Raw genomic sequence first — 16,058 nt, 5'->3', positions numbered from 1 at the left:
ATTTGAAAATGTTTTAAAAACAGAATCCCAGAGCTTATCTAAGGCAGTGCATGACCAAAACATGTGACTCATCGTAGCAGGTGAATGGTTGCATCTTGGGCATCGATCATCACTGCTGTTGTATATCCTTGCCAGCTTAGCCTTCGTTAAGTATGAGCGATGAAAAACTTTGAATTGTGTCAAACTGTGTCTAATGCAGATGGATGTTGAATATATGAGGGTAATACTTGTGTTCCAGATTTCCTCTGGAATCTCAGAATTCAGGTCTTGCTCCCAGGAGTTTTTCAACTGACTTAGTGATGTAGGGTCAATGTGATGTAGTTGGTTATATATTTGCGAGATCTGACCTCTGGTGGTGGGTTGAGAATCCAGGCAATTTTCGAGAGTACCGGGGAGTGGTTGTATTGGATAACTGGTGAAGTGTTTCCCTGCAAAACTGCGGACCTGTAAGTATCTAAAAAAATGAGACTTGGGGATATCAAAATTTTTACAGATGCTTTCAAAAGACATCAATGAACCATCAACAAATAAGTCAGTAAAAAGGACTATTCCTTTTCTCTGCCATGTTTTAAAACCAAAATCATTTAGGGCAGGTGGGAAAAATGGATTAGAGGAGATTGGTGAGTAAATGAGAGTCCGCTTAAACCCAAAGTGGCGACGACATTGGAACCAGATCTTAAGGGTGTTTATAATCACTGGGTTTCTGAAGCTAATTTTTTCAGTTATTGGCAATGAGGCACACATAAATGACACTGGTGACGCGGGGAGATCAGAGGTGATTTCCATGGTGGACCAAAGGGGTCCTCTGTTTTCTTTAAAAGTGCGGAGCCAAATTGAAAGTTTTATAATATTTGCTGACCAGTAATAATATTTAAAATTTGGCAAGCCAAAACCACCTTCAGATTTAGAACGTTGCAATTTGGACCTACGTATTCTTGGGCATTTTTTATTCCATATAAATGAAGATATGAGTCCATCTAACTTTGTAAAGAATACCTTAGGGAGAAAAAGGGGAATCATCTGGAAAAAATACATAAATTTAGGCAGAACTGCCATTTTGATCGTGTTAATTCGCCCTGCTAGAGAAACTGGTAAAGCTGACCATCTGGCCAGATCTGCCTTTGTTTTCTCCAAAAGTGAGGAAAAGTTGTATTTAAAAAGAGTATTATAATTATTAGTAATCTGAATTCCAAGATAAGCCAATGATTTATTTTCCACTGTAAGTGGAAATTTTGAATAATCCAAGTCTCTTGCCAGTTGGTTAATAGGAAAAAGGATACTTTTTCCTAAATTCAGTTTGTACCCTGATAAAGATCCAAAGGAGCTAAGTAATTCTAACATCCTCGGAATAGACTCCTCTGGGTTCGTGATGTATAAAAGTAAGTCGTCAGCATACAATGAAGTTTTGTGTACCTCTCCACCCCGACTAATCCCATTAATTCCCTTGTCTGTTCGTAGGGCTATTGCCAGCGGCTCAATTGCAAAATCAAAAAGTAGTGGGCTCAACGGGCATCCCTGACGGGTGCCTCTATGCAAGGCAAAATACTCAGAGACGGTACTATTAGTGCGAACAGATGAGAGGGGCATTGAATACAAAGTTTTAATCCAGGATATGAACCCTGAACCAAAGCCAAACTTGCGCAGTACAGCCAGCAGATATCCCCACTCCACACAGTCGAAGGCCTTCTCAGCATCAAGTGAGAAAATTAGCTCTGGAGAATCAACTGAGTGGGCGGAATATAAAATATTAAACAAACGCCTGGTGTTAAAATATGACTGGCGGCCAGCAATAAAGCCTGTCTGGTCTTCGTGAATAACACTGGGGGCTATTTTTTCCAGGCGAAGCGTTAGGACTTTGGTTAAAATCTTGTAGTCCACATTAAGTAGGCTAATTGGTCGATATGATTCGCACTTCTGGGGGTCCCGGCCTTTTTTTAAGATTACTGAAATCGTGGCTTGGGATAATGTTTGAGGCAGTTTAGACGATGCATGAATTTCTGCAAACATCATGCAGAGTAGAGAGGCAAGTTTGTTAGCAAACACCTTGTAAAAGTCTGATGGAAATCCATCAGGACCTGGAGCTTTGCCATTCTGTAATGAACCAATTGCCGTCAATATTTCAGCCACAGAAATATGTCTCTCAAGTGTCTGTTGTTGATCTGATTCCATCGAAGGAATATTTAGTTTTTCCAAAAAAGCTTCAATTTCATCGGAATTACTTGTACTTTGACTGGCATAGAGACTGTGATAGTAGTTCTTGAAAGCTTTATTAATTTGTTTGGGGTCCGTCACTATTTGAGTTGAGTCCGTTTTGATCTCTGTTATTGAATGATTAGAAATTGATTGTCGCAACTGGTGCGAGAGCAATCTGCTTGGTTTTTCCCCATGCTCATATACTTTTTGCCTTGTTCTGAGCAGTAACTTCTCTGTTGCTCTAATTGATAGTGTTTCAAATTCAGATTGCAGCAAAAGCTTTTGTTTGTATAAATCAGGTGTTGGGTTGCTGGCATACTGCACGTCTAGATTTGCTATGAGCTTGCTTAATTCCCTAAGTCTCTCACCACACTTTTTGTTCTTTTGAGCTGTAAAAGAGATTATTTGCCCGCGTAAATATGCTTTAAGAGACTCCCATATTAGAGTTTTAGAAACATCGGGTGTGTCGTTTATTTCCAAAAAGAGATCAATTTGGGAGGAAATATATTTGCAAAATTCTTCATCCGATAACAAGGTTGAGTCAAATCTCCATACCCGTTGTTGCGGGGCATGAGCCGTGGGAAATGAAAGGTCTAGTTGCACAGGAGCATGGTCCGAAATAACAATAGCATGATATTTACAATTAGTGATCCGAGAAGTAAAAATATTATCTACCAAAAAGTAATCGATCCTTGAGTATGAATGATGTACTGGAGAAAAGAAAGAGTAATGTTTTGCTGATGGCTCAATAATACGCAGCGGGTCAGAGACACCATAGTTTTGAATGAATGTGTTGAGAACAGAAACTGATTTAGGTATCGCTGCTGACTGACGTGTGTTTGATCTGTCAAGAATTGGATCAAGAACTAAGTTCAGATCTCCACCCATAATGAGGTGATGAGTGTCTAAACCTGTTAACTTGGCAATGAGGCTTGTGAAAAATTGTGGGTTGTCCCAATTAGGGGCATAGACATTAACCAAAAGAACTGGGGTATTATACAATTTACCAGCAACAATAACAAAACGACCATTAGCATCCTGAATCACATTTGTACAGACAAATGAAAGGTTTTTTCTAATCAGTATGGCAACCCCTCTTGCCTTTGTGTCAAAAGCAGAGTGATGCGTCTGTGAGAAAAAGCTGTGTGTTAACTTATGAGCATCAGCGTAACGCAGATGCGTTTCCTGGAGAAAGACTATATCTGGTTTGAAACTCAGCAAATGTGTAAAGACTCTCCTCCGTTTGACCAGATTATTAAGCCCCTTTACGTTCCATGTAATAAATGTCACTGAGTTGGGCCCCACTGTTTGCCTTAGATTGGTAAGGGCGGTCATGTTTACTTAGGTTTCATCCTCTCGGAAAGGTGCACACCCACACAAGGATGAGGTATATATATTTGGAGCTGCAACAAAAACAAAACAAAACCTACAAACCAAAGAATTGACACACATATTAAACACAATAAACCCGAATCTCCCCCCTCCCCCCCAATGAGCTGGTGTACCATGTAAACCTGTCCAACCACTATACTCACCAACCACAATGCTCATTACAGAAAATACCTAGGATACAAAATATTCCCATCTAACAGAATCTAAACTAAAATGTAACAAACCTCCCTCTCCAGAACACTCTCCTTCATTTGCCTCAGTCTTCCTGCTGGTTGTTGTGCATCAGATGTTTCTGGGTGTAGTCTTTGGCTGCAGCGGGATCTAGGAATATTCTCTCACCCAAGCTTGAAGAAATTCTCAGCCTCGCAGGGTACAGCATTCCATATTTCACACCCTGGCATCCTCGCAGCAGCTCTTTAACATCTTTAAAGGCTCCTCTTCTCTTCGCCACTGTGGCTGGAAGATCAGGAAAAATAAGGATCTTGTTGCCATCATACTCCAGAGACTCTTTCCTAGCAGCTCTGCGAAGCACATCCAGCTTTTCTTGATAGTAGTGAAACTTCACTATCAGTGGCCGGGGTTGCTTTCCTTTGGCCGGGGTAGACTGCAGGCTGCGGTGCGCTCTGTCCAGCGTGGGGGCCGAATCCATGCCCAAAACATCCTGAAGTAGCTTAGCCACCGAGTCAACAGGCCGCGTGCCAACTTCAAACTGCTCCTTTACCCCGAGGATGCGAATATTGCAGCGGCGTTGCCTTCCCTCCAGGTCCTCTGTCTTCTCCGTCAGGGCCGTCACAGTAGCTTTTAAGCGGCACATTTCTTCCTCCATGTTCACCACTCTGTCGGAGTAGTTGTTTGTAGCATTCTCAAAGCTGGCTATCTGGGCCCGGTTTTCTGCAATGCTAGCATCCAGTGGACTTAGCTTAGCATTAAATTCGCTTCTCAGACCTTCGAGTTGATCTTTGAAATCCCGTCGGAGCGACTCCATATTTTCGTTTAGCATTTGGCATTTAGATTCAAGTTTGGTATCCAGCGTAGCAATCTTAGCCAGTACTGTTTTCTCCGAGTTCATGATAGCATCCATTAGCTTAGCTGTATCCGTTGACCCGGGGCTGCTCTCGGTAGATTTGGCAGCCTCTAACTTTTTGGTGCTTCTTGATCCAGACATCATGAATGAACGTCTTCTGTTCGGTCTGAGAGAGCGTTTCTGGAGAAGGTGAATCAGTTCAGGACGATAGATGTTTAGTATTTAACCGAAAAATCGGGTATTTCTGCGGAGCCACAAGGCTAAACGTCTTCACATGTCGTTGCTCAAACCACGCCCCCCAGTTCTGATATTTTGGGGGAAAAATAAATACCTAGATATTTTATATTGCCTGATTTAACTGGTATTGTGAGTCCTTGCTCCGCATTACTGTTCAGTGGTAATAAAACAGATTTATTCCAATTAATGGAATAGTCTGATATAGAAGAGAATTCATTAATGATTGTTGCCGTTTCATTTACAGAATGTATATTACTTAAAAACAGTAATATGTCATCTGCATAGAGACTGATTTTATGATGGCTGTGTTTGGTTTTAATTCCTTTAATGCTATCATTCTGTCTTATTGCTGCAGCTAGAGGCTCGATAAATATTGCAAAAAGAGAAAGGAGGATCTGGGTTCAAAAACTGTTCGTGGGTGACACCACTCTCGAACCAGGAGTGCCGGCCAGAGCACTACTTCAAGGCCTGGATGAGGCTGTTTCTGTTAGTTGGTGCGTGGAATAAATGACAGCAGGCAGGAGGTTGGCTTCAATAATTGTAATCCACGCTTCAGGCTTTACATCCTTTGGTTTGACATACAGAGGCAGGTAAATTTCCATAAGTGGATGACCACATGTAGGTGTGTGTGTGGTCTCTAATAAACACAAACACAAATATAAACTTAATATGCAACTTCAATCACATAAAAAGAACAAAGAAGTCAGGAGCGCCCACGTGCGCTTTATGCTCATTGACTAATTAACGCTTATTTAGCTGTGCACTACGTAAACATGCTGAATATTTGAACCAAATTACTCCAAGTAACATATATTAACATAAACTTACTTTGTCATCAACGCACACTAAACTTCCAAGAAAAACTTCTTCATTTCAACCTGCCACGCAGCGGCACTCTCACACGCATGGAGGAAAGCAGACAGGCAGGTGCCGTGCAGCAACACGATGACGTCATCACTCCTTTAATGAGCATGCGTCTAACTCTAAACAGAACTTAAAGGGACAGGAACGTATTTTAACCATAATTATCTGAGTCTTTTGTACACTCAAATATCGTAAACATTGCATTGTTGTGTCATTTTATACCATCAAATGTGCCGTTAAGTCAAACTCGTAATCCCAGTTATCTTTTTAAAATCTGGACTCATTGTCTATTTTTAACACACAGGAGGATTTTCTGTGCTAAATATTCTTGACAGTGTTCTGTTTAATTTTAGCTTTGCTTTTGGAAAAATCTTTAATGTCTCTTTTCAAGTTTTCCTTAATCAGCAACTTTGTTTTACTGAATCTTCATCCTCTGTGAAATATCTGCAGGGGCTTTAAACTTTCTTTGTTGTCTTGATTTTATGTCAAATCCAATAAAATGTGATCAAGATTTTGCTCTGAAAGTTTTTTGTTTTTACCCGTAATTCAAAGTGATCTTCAATTCTCAATGAACAATTGACTTTACAATATGATGATGTCATTTGAAATTGCATTTTACAATTTAGGGTTTAAGATGAGGAAATAGAATTAATCTGACGTTTTTGAAATTTAACGCTTTAAATCAAAGAAAAATCTATTTGGATTTTAAATTGTCATGTTTTTCTTCAACTGTCAGTTCAATTTGCATTTCTGTCATAAGCAATTCATGATGATAAATGACATTTCAATTCCTCGTCTGTTTTAACTTCATTTAAAGTCATTTCTAATCTGTTGCATTTTCTTTCAAGTTTTTGGTTCAAAATCCAAAATAAATTTCTAAACAGTGTAAAGGTCATCTGTCAGTCTGTCATCAGGGCGGGTCCCACTTAACTGAATGGACCAAGTTCCTGGACCTCCAGCTGCATCACTGCTCCTGAACACACTTTTCTGTCTGATTTCAGGTTGTGGAAATGCTGTTTGTCAGAGATAAGCTGTGGAGCTCTGGGCTCAGCTCTGAAGAAAAACCCGTTTAATCTGACAGAACTGGACCTGAGTGACAACAAGGACCTGCAGGATTCAGGAGTTTTTCCTCTGTGTGGTTTTCTGGAGAGTCCAGACTGCAGACTGCAGACTCTGAGGTCAGACTCCATGTTTATGATGAGTACAGATGACTGACTGATGACATCACTACAGAACGACAATGTTACATTAATGTGATTTGTTTGTTCTTGTTGTTTTGAATTTCCTTCAGTGAAAATTGTTTCAGAATCTTGCTATATTGACATAATATTATTGGCAGGTGATAAAGAGGGCAGAACACATTTTTTATTATTATTATTTGATTGGAGGATGCATTTATTTGATTTGATTTTTTTTTTCTAACTTGTCCTGTCCAACAGCTGGGCAGACAGATGAGAGCTGAGGGCCTCTTGTGTTGGATGTATTTTACTTTAACAAGAGGGGTTATTAATCTTCAGACAAACCAAAGGTATGACTGAATAAACCCCTTTTGTAATTGAGGCCAAACCTTATTCATTTCAACCATGATTGAAAATCTTTGGTGTTGGACCGATTATTTGATTTGATTTTAAATGGTTTATTTTAAGCAATCAAAGCACGAATAGTGCACAAAACGATACAATCACCATTCTTAAATTTATACAAAGACGTATCAAACTTAGGATAATTGTATATGAAATCAAAGATTGCTTGAGAGGGAGGAGAAGGAGGTACACTCTTGGCAGTCCAGCAGAGATGAAACGTTTAGAAAATATGTTAAAAAGCCCAAGGAAGTCCTTGGTGTGTTAAGAACGAACAGAAAATGAGTACGAAATAATGGTTTTGAAAGTTGTTAAGGACTTTAAGGATGTGAGCATGCTAGTCAGCTGGATTTAGTTAGCTCAAGATTCCCTGCATGGGACTGTGGAGTTGGAGTCACTAACGCAGTGACTGAAAACACTGAGACAGCAGGAAAAAGACGGGAGTCTAGTGGAACGTCTAGTGACGTTAAAGGCTTTCAGTTTGCCTCAGACAGGCCCTTAAGAGTTTTTGTTGGAAAAAGACCTAACATGAACATCCAAACTCCAGACAACAGGTCTGCAACATGGGAACTTTGAGGTTCTGATTATTGTAGATTTGATTCATGCCGGCTTATATTTGCGGCCAATTTTTTGTTATTGCATTTTCGTTTTGAGATGAATATTTCTGTTTTGAAATGTATCTAAAAAGAGACTATTTTTGCGTTTAACTGGGGACAAATAACATATAAATAGTTAAATGTTCAAGAGTTGTGTGTTTTTTGTGAGAAAGTGAAAACTGTTATTTGCATGTTTGGTTGTAGAAATCTTGGGTTCATTTTATTTTTACTTTCTTTAAAAATCACCCAAATCTAACAGGGTGGAAATATGAATTTCTCATGAAACAAGAGTTTAACACCAGTTTACTAAGAAATCTGTCATGTTTTGAGTTTGTTGTGTCTTGTTTTTCATCTTGGTTCTTGTTCTGTCTTGTTTGGTTCTGTTTCCTGTTTTATTTTGAAAGGTTTTCTGTCTTGTCTTGTTTCTTGAGTTTTACTTCCTTTGGTCCCCATCTGCCCTGATCGTTTTCACCTGTGTCTTGTCTGCCCTGTCTGTATTTAAGTCTTGTCTCTGCCTTCCTCCTGTGCTGGTCCATTAGCTCTGTCTTGGTGTTCTTGTCATCCTGTCTAGTTCCATGTTCCTCGCCACGCCAATGTAAGTTTTTGTTTTGTATTTCCTGCTCTGCAGCGCCTTTTGTTTAATTAAACCCTCCAGTCCCTGAACTCCGTGCCTCCGCCTCTGCATCTGGGTCCTACAGGCTCTCGTGCCAACCCCTCACCGTGACAAAATCAGGGATAACAGCTTCACTTGAAAGCTAGTATAGCAAGGGGGTGTTAGCTCAGTGCACTGCATGAATGGACTCTTTCTTTATGACGTCATAGGGCAAAAAAGCTCCTTTTGAGAAGAGATCTTCACTCAAACGAGACTTTTTTTATTTTTTTTTTTTTTTTTTTCAAATCTCAAAAATACAGACAGACGGCGGATCAAGTGCTTATTGTTGTCCCACCACTGCATGCCACTGTCTTCCTTTTAGGGTGCCCCAGGTTTCAGACCCCTGAGTTAGACCACAACTTACAGGTTGAAGACAGTAGCTTCACTGCCACGTCTCTTCAGTTCTCCGTTAGACAGCAGTTTCTTTCGCTCTCTCTGGCAGCTCTGAGTCCAAGTGGAGCCACAAAGACCGAAGCAGCAGATCAGACCCCCGTGTTACCATATACGTATATATTACTGGACGGTGCATCTCTGACGTCACCCATTGAATTCTACAGTCCCCTACTTGAAGCCAAAATTGTCAGCTCACAGATGCTGCCATGCTGGCTGGAGTTAACCTGGGTGTTCCAAAAATGGGGGAAAGAGGCAGGACCAAATGAAAAAGTTTTGTTCCCCATTTGTTTTTGTATCTTATTGTTTATTATTATTATCTTATTGTAGCCTTTACATATGCATTTTGTGAAACAATACATCATAACAGATATATAAACGTGCAAAATGTCATTTTTTTTCTCTCAAGTAAAGTAAAACTGTTGGCAAATGATCATTTATAATGTTGTGAGTACAAAGTAAGGAGTGTTTGTTTTCCCGCCTTAGCTGAGTTGAACATACTGTCATTAAGTTCTTAAGGCTATGGCTAATATTTGAGTTAACCCTCAACCCACGCAGTCACAGGGTCTGGTTAGGTAAGGGTAAATGGCCGACGAAGGGTGCATTATCAGAAATTACTGCACTTCGTGGAAGCAACCTTCCTCCACTCCCTGTCGGAAAGCCTTCTGCGAGGGTCCTTAATTTCTGTTATACCATGGTCCAGGTGAATTCTCGATTCTGATTGGCTGCTGGGTGTACATTAAAAAATGAAATACTACAGTGATTTATCACACCTAAAAAAAGTTCCCGTCTTATAGCTTAAATGTTCTATTTTACCATGCTGGTTTCTTTAAAACAAACTTTAGCTTCATTGTCTTTTAGCCCCATCACTCAGCATTACTTTAAAGAATAGTAACCTACAGAGTAGTGATGAGGGGATTGGGTTCGTGGAGCTATGGTAGCTTCCAATCGGGTAACCTATTTAAGTATGAAAAGTTACAGCGTCACAGAACTCAAAGTAGTAGACAAGTACGCCTTCCTAAAAAATATGACACCAGACAACCATTTAAAACTGAACACATGCATGGGGAGAACATGCAAACTCCACATAGAAAGGTCCCCCATAGGTGTTCTGGGGCAGGTCCCCCAGCCGGGACTTGAACAAGGGGCCTTCTTGCAGTGAGGGAAGAGCGCTAACCACTATGCCACTGTGCAGCCTGTGGTGGTATGTTTTTACCCATAATTTAAAGTGATCTTCAAATCTCAATGAACAATTCACTTTGCAATTTCATGTCATCTGAAAATAAATTTTACAATTTTGGGTTCAAGATGAAGAAGAACAATTTAATCTGAAATTTTTTAAATTAAAGCTTTAAATCAAAGAAAATCTAGTGGATTTTGAATTAGTTTTTTTTTTTTTTTTTTTGGGTAAAAATCCAAAATAAATTTCTAAACAGTGAAAATGTCATCTGTCAGTCTATTGGCAGGGCGGGTCCCATCTGACTGAATGGACCAAGTTCCTGTACCTCCAGCTGCATCACTGCTCCTGAACACACTTTTCTGTCTGGTTGCAGGTTGTGGTGCTGCAGTTTGTCAGAGATCAGTTGTAAAGCTCTGGTCTCAGCTCTGAAGAAGAACCCGTCTAATCTGACAGAACTGGACCTGAGCGACAACCAGAACCTGCAGGATTCAGGATTTCTTCATCTGTGTGGTTTTCTGGAGAGTCCAGACTGCAGACTGCAGACTCTGAGGTCAGACTCCATGTTTCATTGTGTTCAGATCAATATGATGACAAAGTTGTGTTGACGTGTTGGCGTGTGTGTGTGTGTGAGGAGGAGAAGGAGAGGGGTAATGGGCGCAGGTTGTGAGGTGAAATGTCGCATGGAGACCTTTGCGCAATACCTGGATCATCGGGTGGGCTTAAATTACTCAGCTGATTCTAATAATGTCATTCTTCACTAGCTATTGCAGACATTTTTAATACTGGTCTGTAATTTCCATCTACATTTTTTGTACGGTTGTTTGGTTGGTGATAGCAATGTCTAAATAAAGACAGCAGGTAACGCAGGCTGGAAAGAAAGCTGCACTTTTTCAGACTATAAATAAACTATAGATAATTTGTTTATGAAATTATTGAGGATTTTTACTGTTGGTGTTGCGGAAAATGCCAAATATTTTTGGAGTAATCCCAGTGATGAGTTCTATAATTTAGTTTTTAATGTTTTGAGACCTAAACATGATTTTCACAATAAAAGGATTTTAAATAATCAAATCCCTGTGATATATCATCAATCCCTTCACAGAGACAAAGACCAAACACACACACAGGACCAGAGACACACACATGCAACTGAGTTTGACCCCCCCTGTAATACGAGTCTAGAAAATTCATGCATGTTTTTGTGTGTAAAATGAGCAAATTAAAATAGGGAACATCTTCCAATTGTGGGTTTTTTTTAGGGGGGGGGGCTAGGAGGTTTTTAGTGGCGCCCTTCATACCACTTAGTGCCCATGAAATAGCCCTCGGTCTCAAAAAGGTTGGTGACCCCTGTTTTAGAAGAAGTGAAGAAAGAAAAACAGGAACTTTATCTTTATTTTTATTTTTTATTTTTTTTCTCTTTTTACTTGTTCTGTCCAACAGCTGAGCAAACAGATTAGAGCTGAAGGCTTTCTGTGTTGGACAGGTTTTACTATCACAAAAAGAGGTTATATAGCTTCGAGAAACTAGAGTGTAGATTTGTATAAACCCCTTTTTGTCATATTATTTTTTATTTATTTGTTACATTTAGTGTGTGTGTGGTGAGGGAGAGGGGAAGAATGTGAGGGGAGGGTGGAAGAGAGTAAAAGGAAGAAAGGTGAAAAGGTGGGGGATACAAGCACTGATTTGAATAAGTTATTATTTTAAGCTGTAATAATTATACCAGATCTGCTGGAAAGACGAATGTTACATCAAAGGTGAAAATCTGATACTAAGATGAGCGAAAAAAATATATAGATATATATATATATATATATATATAATCTGTCCATCAATACACTGTGGGTAAGGAGGAGGGATGAAGCAGACAGGGAGCAGTGTGGCAGTGTGCACGTGGGGGTGGAGATACATGCATGCTGCCGACGTGAACCGTGTGTTCATAAGGGGAACCAGATCCTACCCAGCCAGACCAGGAGAGGGGAGGAGAGCCCCCCAGGCCAGAAGCCCCCCCAGCACCCGGACCCAGGCAGCCCGGGAGGGGAGGAAGAGGGGACCGCCCACCCCACCAGCCAGGCACAGAGATGGCCCCCCTACAGGGGCCCCCTCAATGCCCAGAGGCACAAGCGAACCCAGTGTCCGGCCCCCAGGCCACGAAACAGGAGCGCTTAGCCGTACCAGGCGGCAGCCATGGGGGCCACCGGGCGCCGGACACCGAGACAAAGGCCAGGGATGTAGCAAGGGCCCCGGTCTCCGCAACCAGCCCAGGCACGCGACCTAAGCAACCCACGGATCGCCACGCACCCACAGCCACCTCCCATAACCCTACAACCCTACACACTACAACCCCCCCCCCCCCCCGCCGCCATAATATCTGAGCCCCCCTCCCCAACCCTCTCAGTGCCCTCCCCTCTCTGTGATGGGGAGGGAAAGCCCCAGAGGGTCCCAGCGAGCCAGCCCCCAGGTCCGTCCTACCCATGCACTCACGCACACATACTCACAATCATCTGGTATCCCTCCCTCCCCCCGCCGCAACGCAGTAACACCCCCCCCAGCCGGCCAACCCCCAGCGCCGTATGCCCGACCATCCCTGCAACTGACAGGATACCCATAAGCCCGGCCGCCCTGAGAGGACCAGGCGGGTGAAGACCGGCCGCCCCCCCCCCCCCCCCCCCCCCCCGACCCCACCCATGTATGGAGGTGTGGGAGTGCTGTGTGTGTGCTGCAGGTAAAATAGGAGGTACCCAGTGTGGGGGCTCCACCGCTGCCAAGCCGCAAAGCCCCCCACTCCGGGGTCCCTCTGTGAGTGGTGTGTATTTGCTGCGTGTGTGCTGCTAGCATGCAGTGTGTGTGTCTACAGAGGAAGTTAAAATTGTGGGGGGGGCCAGCGAAAGGTGAGCACTGATGTTTCACCGTGCCCCCCTCCACCAGACCCTCTCCACAAGGCCCTAGATGAATCAGAGTGTCTAATATGCAAGTAAAAAGCGGGGAGGAGGGCGGGTGCCAACGAGAACCCAGAGAGGGGCATCCCCAGTGAGCCCCGCCAGCATACCCCTACCATCCAGATCCCGGAGCCCTATGTGCCTGTGTGCAATATTTGTTTGGGTGAGAGCGAGGAGGAGCAGGCGGATGAGCACAACCGGGGGAGAAGGCTCCCCCGAGCGACCGGCCCCCCAGCCGGCCGCGGTAGGCGCCCCCCCTCCAAGAGCGGCCAGGCAGCCAGAAAACGGCAAGCCAGCCGCAGTTGGAGGCCAAACCTCGTAGCGCCAAGAGACAGCCAGCAAGGAAGGGTCCCGGTGCCAGAACAGAGGGGCAGGGGGGTCCAGCCCCACCATTCATACCCTGGCCTCCCTAAGGACTAGCACACCACCCCCCCCCAAATAAATAAATAAAAAAATAATAAGAAGAATAATCAAATAAATAATATAATAATAATACTAATAATAATAATATTAATTATAATAATAGTAATGATAATAATAATATTAATTATAATAATAGTAATAATAATAATAATATTAATAATAATGTGAATAATAATAATAATTAAATTAACCCATCCAAGTGAACCCCTTATCCCCTGCTGTGACTGCGGCGTCGACCCCCGGGGGGCCAGGCCACGCGCCAACTACCGGCCACGGGCGAGACACCGGCCATGGGCAGACGACCCCAGGCCCCAGAGCCCCAAGCCCCCCCCCAGCCCCCGCCAAGGCGACCAGCCACCCAGCACGGCACCCGGCCGCCGTTCCCGGTCAGCCGCACTGCCTACCCCGTGCCCAGAAGGCACCCGCCCAGGAACCCCTGCCAAGTTGCTGGCAGAGTGTGCGCCCCCACCACCACCCCACCCAGGCAACCAGAGCCCCGAGCCGGGAGAACGGCAGGCCCGGCAGAGCTCACCCCCCCAAACCCACCCCGGCCCACCCAGGCAACCAGGACCCGGCTCAACCTATCACCATCCCACCCCTACTAGGTGATGTGACTAACCAGCTGGAGCCAGGGAGAGTCTGAAGCCGACATGTTTTTTGTGGAGGACATTATCTCTAAACATGAACTTTGTCTTTAAACTCAACTCTTTGTTCTGGATTCAGGTTGATGAACTGCAGTTTAACAAAGTCCAGCTGTGCTGCTCTGGTCTCAGCTCTGAAGTCCAACCCGTGCCACCTGAAAGAACTGGGCCTGAGCTTCAACAACCTTCAGTCTTCAGATGTTCAGCAGCTCCAGGATCTGGTGGAGAGTCCAAACTCCAAACTGCAGACTCTATGGTCAGTAGAGGGTTGGAGTCAGTCCAGCTGCTTCCAGATGTTTGGTCCTAAAGTTAGTCTGAGAGCAAAGATGCAGAGATTCCTGTGAAGCTGCAGCTTCTCAGTGAAGCTCTGAGGAGAATGATGACAGGCTTCAGGACAACAGTCAGCCAATCAGAGCAGCAGAAGCTCCAACAGGTGAAGATGACAGGAAGCTGCTGCTCTGAACAGGACTGAAGCTCCTGCTGCTCTTTCTGCTGCTGTGCTGCATCACTGATTGACAGACCAGGATCAGGAGACACTCCTTCATCTCTGTCTCTCTACTTTCTATCTGCAGGTGGTACTAAAGAGTCTGATGTTCCTCTTGGAGGAGCAGAGAGGAGCAGCAGCAGCTTGTCTGCAGAGATGTTGTGACTGGACGGTGTTCCTGGGAGGTGGAGAGCAGAGTGATGGAGGAATCAGAGGAAGTGGAGATGAGTGTCAGAGCTGCAGCAGGAACTGATCTGAGATCAGCTCCACTGTCTCTCTCAGCATCAAGTGGACAGTTATTGTGCTGCAGCTCCCCCGGTGGACTGATGGAGAACTGCACTTCCTCTTCTCATTCTAACTTGGAGTGTTTATCTGAAACATGGGTTGGATTCAGATTTTCAGCAGCTCCAGGATCTGGAGGAAAACAGACCTGCAGACAAACAGATTCTTTTCTAGATCATCACTTTCTTCTTTGATGTACATTTATGAACAGATGTGAGTTTGGGATGGACCAATCAAGGATTGAGGGAATCATTGATCAGACAGAACATTTCTGGATTAGATAGATCTATGTGTGGTTCTGGTTCTGTCTCTCGAACAGGGACAGAACCAGAACTTTGGATCACAAGATTCTGGTTCCAGATTTTTCACACTTTTCTGTACTCTCATTGACAAACAAACAGAGTTTCATTCAGAAACCTCCAACATGGTCCATAACATGTGACCATAATATTTATAGTACAGACACGGACATTCACTGTGGTCACATGACTCTGGTTTGGATTCAAGTTATTTGAAGTCAAGTTTTTTCAGCTCTGTGAATGTTGATACGATCTATGGTTTTGACATCAGACGCTAGCTTTCCAGAAATGACATATTTTCAGTTGTTTCACACTTTTTTGTTATGTATATAATTCCACATGTGTTAATTCACAGTTTTTATGCCTTCAGTTTGAATCTACAATTTTCATAGTCATGAAAATAAAAAAAACTCTTTGAATGAGAAGGTGTGTCCAAACCTTTGGTCTGTACTATATATGTGCTGCCAAATGGTGTGGACATCTTCATTGCTTTTTTTTATGTTAGGGTTCGTGTCATTTGGGTTGGTGGCATAGAAGTCAATGAGACTGTTGGGCTTGAATGCATCTTTCAAAACATCACAGTTCCGTAACTCGGCTAGCTCAAACTGATAAGATGGCTGGGCTTTATCGATGTCAGCAAGAAAGGGATTTTGGAAAAGACATTTCTTTTGCATTGTTACTGCTGTGGCTGTATTTGATTTGGATTTCTTTTTGTTCTGTGTGTTTTGTATTTCTGTAGCAGAGTGGGACCTCTGTGTTCTTGTGCATTTTGTGATTATTTCTAGGTGTGCTAGAAAGAGTGTGGCCTCCATTTGGACCCAGGTTGATGTCTGCATTCTTAACCCTTGTGCTATCCTAGGCACTTTAACATTGGGAGTTGGGTCA

General features: G+C 43.1%; 2 protein-coding genes and 1 long non-coding RNA gene across 2 annotated transcripts in view; 2 read left to right on the top strand and 1 right to left on the bottom strand.

Moving 5' to 3' along the window:
- Window positions 1–16,058, bottom strand: part of LOC101172625 (oocyte zinc finger protein XlCOF6-like) — a 185,082-nt gene that overhangs the window by 85,729 nt on the left and 83,295 nt on the right.
- The window catches only part of LOC110016108 (NLR family CARD domain-containing protein 3-like), a gene marked incomplete at its 3' end in the record, with an annotated part of 57,144 nt that overhangs the window by 10,068 nt on the left and 31,018 nt on the right, over window positions 1–16,058 (top strand). The gene's annotated exons all lie outside the window — the stretch shown is intronic.
- LOC111948771 lies at window positions 6,851–16,002 on the top strand. The gene is made up of 3 exons (XR_002874764.1): window positions 6,851–6,888; window positions 14,191–14,364; window positions 14,681–16,002. It is a non-coding gene; the product is annotated as an uncharacterized LOC111948771 (long non-coding RNA).

This window comes from Oryzias latipes, chromosome 2 (genome assembly GCF_002234675.1).
Source record: "Oryzias latipes chromosome 2, ASM223467v1".
NCBI lineage: Eukaryota > Metazoa > Chordata > Actinopteri > Beloniformes > Adrianichthyidae > Oryzias > Oryzias latipes.
This window is presented reverse-complemented; position numbering and strand designations above follow the sequence as displayed.